General features: G+C 43.6%; 1 long non-coding RNA gene across 1 annotated transcript; it reads right to left on the reverse strand.

Moving 5' to 3' along the window:
* Positions 1-635: 635 nt before the first annotated feature.
* On the reverse strand, positions 636-6,378 carry LOC309619695. Its single transcript, XR_014239167.1, has 2 exons — positions 6,300-6,378; positions 636-5,986 (listed from the first exon to the last, which is right to left on the reverse strand). It is a non-coding gene; the product is annotated as an uncharacterized lncRNA (long non-coding RNA).
* Positions 6,379-6,894: the final 516 nt, after the last annotated feature.

Here is a 6,894-nt window from a genome sequence, read left to right on the forward strand (position 1 = left end):
CTTGGTTCACTCACTCGGGCACAAATTCATTCATCAATGCGGGGAGGAGACAGCCCCTGCACCTGTGATATGGCATCCGATGGGAAGGAGGTTCCTGGGATCGTCTGTGTCCATTAATCCAGGAAGCCCTGCCTTTCCACCCAAGAAGGGGGTCCTGCCTGTTAGCTGGGAATACCTTCTCTTAGGGATAACGATGGAGGGCAAATGGTGATGCCCATAGGAATCAGTAAAAGCTGAGCCCCTTGGACCGCCTGACGTCTCATTGCACCCGGATGTTACACAAGGCCATGGACATTTTTCCTTGGGAGCCTGGAGAATACAGTCCTGCATTTCAGCCTTTGCAAATACAGCAGGAGCTGCACACTGGAGGGCTGACGCATATTTTGTGGAGTTTGTGCATCTAGTGGGTGTTAGGGATACCCTTCCAGGAACAATCAGTGGTAGAAGAGGATGACCTCATGCTCTTCCTTGCCTGGTGGCTCTCGCTGGGGAATGCCCTCGCCCCTCATTTCTGCAAGCTCTGCCCTCCCCGGACCCCCCTCACACCTACGAGCACAATTCCTCCTCTTCTCCGCCGAGCCCTGGTCTGCTCCACACTCTTGACCATTTGCTTCCACTTTACTGCACTTCACAGATTTTGGGTTTGTTACAAATTGAAGGTTTGTGGCAACCCTGCGTCGAGCAAACCCATCCCCCCATTTTCCCAACAGCATCTGCTTGCTTCGTATCTGTGTGTCACATTTTGGTAATTCTCGCAGTGTTTCAAACGTGTTCATTATTATTATAAGTGTCATGATGGTCTGTGATCAGTGACCTCTGATGTTACCACTGCTACTCGCTGAAGCCTCAGAGCATGGGTAGCATGTTTTAGCAATAAAGTATTCTTTAATTAAGGTGTGTACATTCTGTTTTTCAGACATAATGCTGTTGCACACTAAATAGACTGCAGGGTAGTGTAAACATAACTTTTATATGCATTGGGAAACCAAAAAATGTTTGTGGGACTTGCTTTATTGCAATATTCACTTTATACTCACTTTATTGCGGGGTTGTCTGGAACTGAACCTGCAGTATCTCCGAGGTCTGCCTGCACGTAGTCTGTGTTGAGGCCTGGCTCTTCCTTATGCTGAGTCCTGTTCTCTCAAGGAGACTGGAAGTGCTGCCAGACCAGGGCCATCTCTCCCTCCCCTTGCCTCCCCCAGTCTCTAGGGTCCCTAGTATAACAGCCGGGAGAAACTTGAGCACATAGATACACCTGTAAGATTTAATTGACTCTCTTTAGAAACACTTGCGACACCAAGGGGGGAAAGCGGGGACGGGGTGGTAGTGGGATGAATTGGGAGATTGGGATTGACATATATACACTAATATGTATAAAATAGATAACTAATAAGAACCTGCTATATAAAAATAAATAAATTAAATTAAACTAAAAAGAAAAAAGAAACTCTTTCAGTGGAGTGTTGTTTACAAACCGTGTTCAAATATTCTCTTGACGCCTCCTGGCCTGGAAATTCAGTTTAAAATTTTCAAGCTTCCATCAGTCTTAAAAGAAGTAAGTGCTAGCAGGATGCAATGTTACGAGACAGTGCTGCCTGGTACATACTGAACAGGTGAAAGGGCCTAGCTGTTTGGAAGATGCAGAATTGACATTTCCTTCTCTCCTGATTGCCCAGAACAGAGGCTTCCAGGAAACTTGAGCAGAGAAGTACTTCCAGGTCCATAAATCTTCTAGACATGGTGGAATGAAACTCATGGTTCCAAGGCCTTGGATGAATATTAAAAAACCATCTCTGCATACCTCTCACATCCTGTGTAAAGAAACCCCAGAAAACAACAACATTTCTCCATTTCTTTGTGGGCCTTCCTTCTTAGGTAGAAGCAGTTACATCTGTTTGTTTTATCTATAGACCCTGTCGAGAGGATGTGGTAATGAGTTTTGTACATTAGACAACCAGACAAAATGCAGAGTCCGTATAACAAATTATACATATAAGATTCAACCCCAGGATATGAAAATCGAGCATTTGTAGAAGGTGTAAGTTGCCACAGGACAGGAATTGTAACTCAAGGGCTGACAAACTGTGCGGGTTCAAAAGGGCTACTTGTTTTTTAATTTGATAGCAGAAGTTCACAGCTTCGAAATTGCAATATCATATTATATTACTTCCAAGTGACTTTACTTTCTAATTATAACAGGTGCAACAGTGCTTTGTAACTGGGCTCTATTTTTTTTTTTTCCTTTCTAAAAAAGGCAAGAAAAATAAGCAGATTTTTAAAAAATGCACGGAGTAATTAGTTTAGTGACTAATTAGTTGAAATCATTGTGACTAGTTTACGTTACTGACGTCGCAGCAAGTTGCTTGGAAAAAATGCAGGGTAAGGTAGAGACTGCTCAGAACATTTCAGGTTATGACTCTGTACAGACCTGATCAGCCTGGGGATTGTATGTATTATGATTCATCTGAAAATGATTAAGTGTGGACAGTTTTTTAAGGTTTTTTTGGCTTGTCCTTTCCAGGGATTAAACCTGAGTTCTTTTTTTTTTTTACAATGTTGTGTTAGTTTCTGGTGTACAAGAAAGTGAATCAGTTATGCATATATATATATTTTTTCAGATTTTTTTCTATTATAGGTTATTATAAGATATTGAACATATTTTCCTGTGCTGTACAGTAGATCCTTGTTGTTTATCTATTTTATATCAAGTAGTGTGTATCTGTTAATCCCAAGCCCCTAATTTATCCCTTCCAAACCTGAGTTCTTCATCGTTTCTGGGTTGGTGGTACAATCAGGACAAAATCTGTGAGTTTTTCTCATTCATCTGCAGAAGTTGAGAGCACAGTACTTCCTGGGCACCATGGGCACATGTGGGGTCTATGAGCTCCAAGAAATGATCTATAGATAAAATGTCCTGTGGCCAAATCGGTTTGGAAAACACTGTGTCATTTACCTCTTGAATATTATCAGTATATACGATTTACGAAAGATCTACAGCGTCAGAAGTCTGTTTTATTTTGTTTAACCCAGTGTTTCCCAGTCCTCATTGACCAAGAATTTTTTTTTTTCTTTTTGACATAATGCTCACTAACAGACATATAGCTAATTAACATCTTGAGAGCCACACCATTTTGTAGTGTATGGAAACACGTTTGACGCTTTCAGCACTCTCCAAAACTAGGCTAATTGGCTTTCCTTCTAACCTGTTATATCGTCCTCTGCCTCTCATCAACCCCTAGGTCAGAGGCCCCATCTTTCTAGAAATTCCTTCTTCAAACTGCCGGCAACATGAGTGTCTCCTACCCCATGGATGTATTGACTATACCAATAAGTGTTTCACAGGGTCTCAGGCCTGAGAGTTGGGGATCAGGCTTGAAGACTGGGGGTCAAAACTTTGTGGCACTTTCTTCTTACAGTCTAATTAATATACCAAATGATAAGAGTAATTATTTTTTGAAAGCCAAATGGGAGCCATTTATCAGTAACCTGAGCTTTTTTTTAAGTTTTGCTTTTAATAATTGAGAGTAATATGGAGCAATGGAACAGACATGGGCAGTGGACAGTCTGACCTGGTCCCACTCAACACCACCTGTGTGATTTCTTCCTAAACTTCTGATACCCAATATCCTCAGGGGTCTAAAAATATATAACCTCCCAGGCTTGTTTTGAGAATTCCGTGAGAAAATGGAGCACATAGGGTTGAAAAGTACACACTGTGATTTAGATGTGCAAGAAAGGCAAATCTTTATTTTTAATAATGGAATTATAATTTGTTTATGGGCTCTCAATCTGCCTAAAGCAGATAAAAAGTTCTAATTCTTTCTTCTCCTATGTGCAGTTATTATTCTCAGCCAGATATAGGTATTATTATCTTGTGTAATGTCCAGTTCCTTTGCAAGGATGGGTGGACGCTAGATCATCTTTCTCCTCCTTCTTTCCATGTGGTCCAGGGAAGGAGGTCCTGTTCCCTGTGGCCCAGGCCTCTGCTATGAGCGATCTTATCTGCTTCCTGGAAGCAGTTGCCCTCGGACCTTGCTACTGTCTCTGGTTTCAAAGCCCCCGTCCTCTTCTACCTCCTGGTCCCAACCCCATGCCTCTTGCAAACCATCAGTCCTCTCAGGACTTCTGGGTCCAGGGGAATGTGTGAGTTTCTGTTGTACTTCATACAGCGGCAGGAAGCCCTGAAAGTCCCTCCACCTGGACCACTCCCTCTGCCCAGGCTGGCTGCTTGCAGGACAAGAAACACTGACTCTGATGTCCCTGAGTAGTTACAGGCTTTTTAGTGGCAGACCACACAGTCTTCTCTGCCTGGTTCAGGTAGAAAGCTGTTTATGAAATGATATCACGTAGCTTATAGAGTCCCCTGAGCCATTCAGAGACCTGAGTTTGGATGCAAGAGGCCAGGAACAGAGAAGTCAGAAAATACTCAGCTACATTACAGAATGTTCTAGCAAAACAGTCTCATGCATTGGCACCCTTCTTGCTGCAAACTAGACATAAGAGACTCCTGCACAGCTGCCTTAGAAGGGCTGGTGGCCTTGGGTGCTGGGCTCAGCACACAATCCAGAGTCTCAGCATCTGACCCTGAAATCACATTGGACTCTCTTGCCCTCGTTCTCTTTCCCTGTCGTATGAGAGTGTGCTTGCTTTGACACAACCTAAGCAATGTCTAAAACCCTAAATGTTAGGGATTAAAACACATAGGTTCTCTTTAAGATTTTCAGCCTTGGCAAATTGAGCAGGACCCAAGAAAGAGGTTGGAATGAGAAATGAGTTCGAGAATCCACAGTATATGCAAAACTCAAGCCTTAATAGGGTTCCCTTGGTGCATTTGTGTCATCTTGTCTCTCCCTTCCCCGACCTGTCCCCAAGGCGCTCACCCTGGGTCTTGTCCTCCCCAATTCTTTCTACTTCCTTTTAGAATTATATTTATTCTTCCATGCAGGAACATTGCCCTGACATCATTTCCTCTAGTCTCTCTGCACTGTGTTTTACAATAAAACTTTATACCTATTACACCTAAAGAGAATCTTCTCTGATGGAACACACAAAAGGAAATTATTCTATTGCTCAACAAAGCAAGGATTTCAAGAAAAAAACATCTCACTCTGGGATTTAGAAAACACACAACTACTTTGAAACTGAAGCTGGTCCATGATATCTGGAGCAGAGAAAGCTGTTTAGTAGGTAGAGGGCGTGGCAGAGACTGGCCAGATGGCACTAAAGCTTTCCTTCTTCCTGGGCTCACAGGAGGTGCACCCAGTTCCCAGCCTTCCCTGAAGGCAGGGAGGGTCCACGTGACTGGATTCTGGCCAGGAGCACATGCATGAACATATACACACCATCCCTGGCCCTCTTTTTTGTCCTCAGTTGTTGGCTGGCTGAATGCAGAGGTCCCAGCGGGGAGGCCCTACAAGATGGCAGAACCACAAAATGGAAGGCCCTGGATCTCCAAATAACCACACAAAAGACTTTCCACTGAACTCCTAATCAAAGTGTAATGTGAATAAAAAATAAATTATGTATTTGTTAAGCCACTGAGATTTTTGAGTCACTATGATATCAGCAATGGTAATTACTGTGAGTGTACAGCCAGTATAGTGTCACATGGTCTATCTGTATCGCGGTCACGGAGTCTAGCATAGGGCACGGTCAAAAGCAGGCACTCGAAGGCAAGTAATTTGTCCTGATGGTAAGATTCTTCATCTGCCAAATGGATGCAATGATATCAGTTTTATCCTCTCAGCATTGCTAGGAAGGAAGAACAAATAAACACACATAATGTTCACTGCAAAAAAAAAAAAAAAAAAGCAAGCACTCAATAAACCTTAATTCCTCTGCACAAGACCTAAATCAGTGACGAGAACTGGGCACCAAAAGGACGATGCATTTCAGGTACCTAATCAAACACACTGATTTGAAATTAGGGAGATCAGATTGGATCAAGAAGATAAAATGAACACCTGTGCACGCCTTCCTCAAGTACCTTATCTTTTTTTTTTTTTAATTAATTAATTTATTTATTTTTGGCTGTGTTGGGTCTTCGCTTCTGTGCAAGGGCTTTCTCTAGTTGCGGCAAGCGGGGGCCACTCTTCATCGCGGTGCGTGGGCCTCTCACTATCATGGCCTCTCTTGTTGCGGAGCACAGGCTCCAGACGCGCAGGCTCAGTAGCTGTGGCTCACGGGCCCAGTCGCTCCGCGGCATGTGGGATCTTCCCAGGCCAGGGCTCGAACCCGTGTCCCCTGCATTGGCAGGCGGATTCTCAACCACTGCGCCACCAGGGAAGCCCCTCAAGTACCTTATCTTACTTAGCTGTACTCATGGCCCTATTGGTATTGGTACTGGTATTACCTCCTATAACTTATGGGGGAACTGGGGTTTAGGGAATTTCAGCAAACTGTCCAGGTTAAACAGCTGGCAGTGATCAAACTTGGAGTCAAATCCTGGCATTTTCATTCCAAAGCCTGTGTTTTGTCACCATGTTTTGTGTCACCGAGGATTCTAGCCTGGTTTGATGTCTCACGATATTTTAATCTCTGGAGGCCACTTTCTCGTTTCCCAAGTGGTTAGTCCTGTGCTTGGTAGAGATTCAAAATATGTTGACTTAATGATTGCTGTGTGTGAACTCTCGCAGATGTGAATCCAAGAAATCCTAGATAGAAACGTCTTTTCCCCACAAATAGGTAAATCACAAAAGGGCAAACAAACAGATGAGGTCTATATGAGGCTGTCTCAGAGTGAACAGGAAGCCATGCTTGTCCCCAGATGTAAGAAGACCATCACTCTTAGGTGACCAACATGGCATGGCGTCTCAACCCTGAGAGTTGAACATCACTTGTGAAACGGCCTCTGGTCCTGGAGGACTGGTTCACTTCCTCTGGAGCCTGCTAAGG

The sequence above is a fragment of the Balaenoptera borealis genome (assembly GCF_965194805.1).
Source record: "Balaenoptera borealis genome assembly, chromosome: 21".
In the NCBI taxonomy this organism is placed as follows: domain Eukaryota; kingdom Metazoa; phylum Chordata; class Mammalia; order Artiodactyla; family Balaenopteridae; genus Balaenoptera; species Balaenoptera borealis.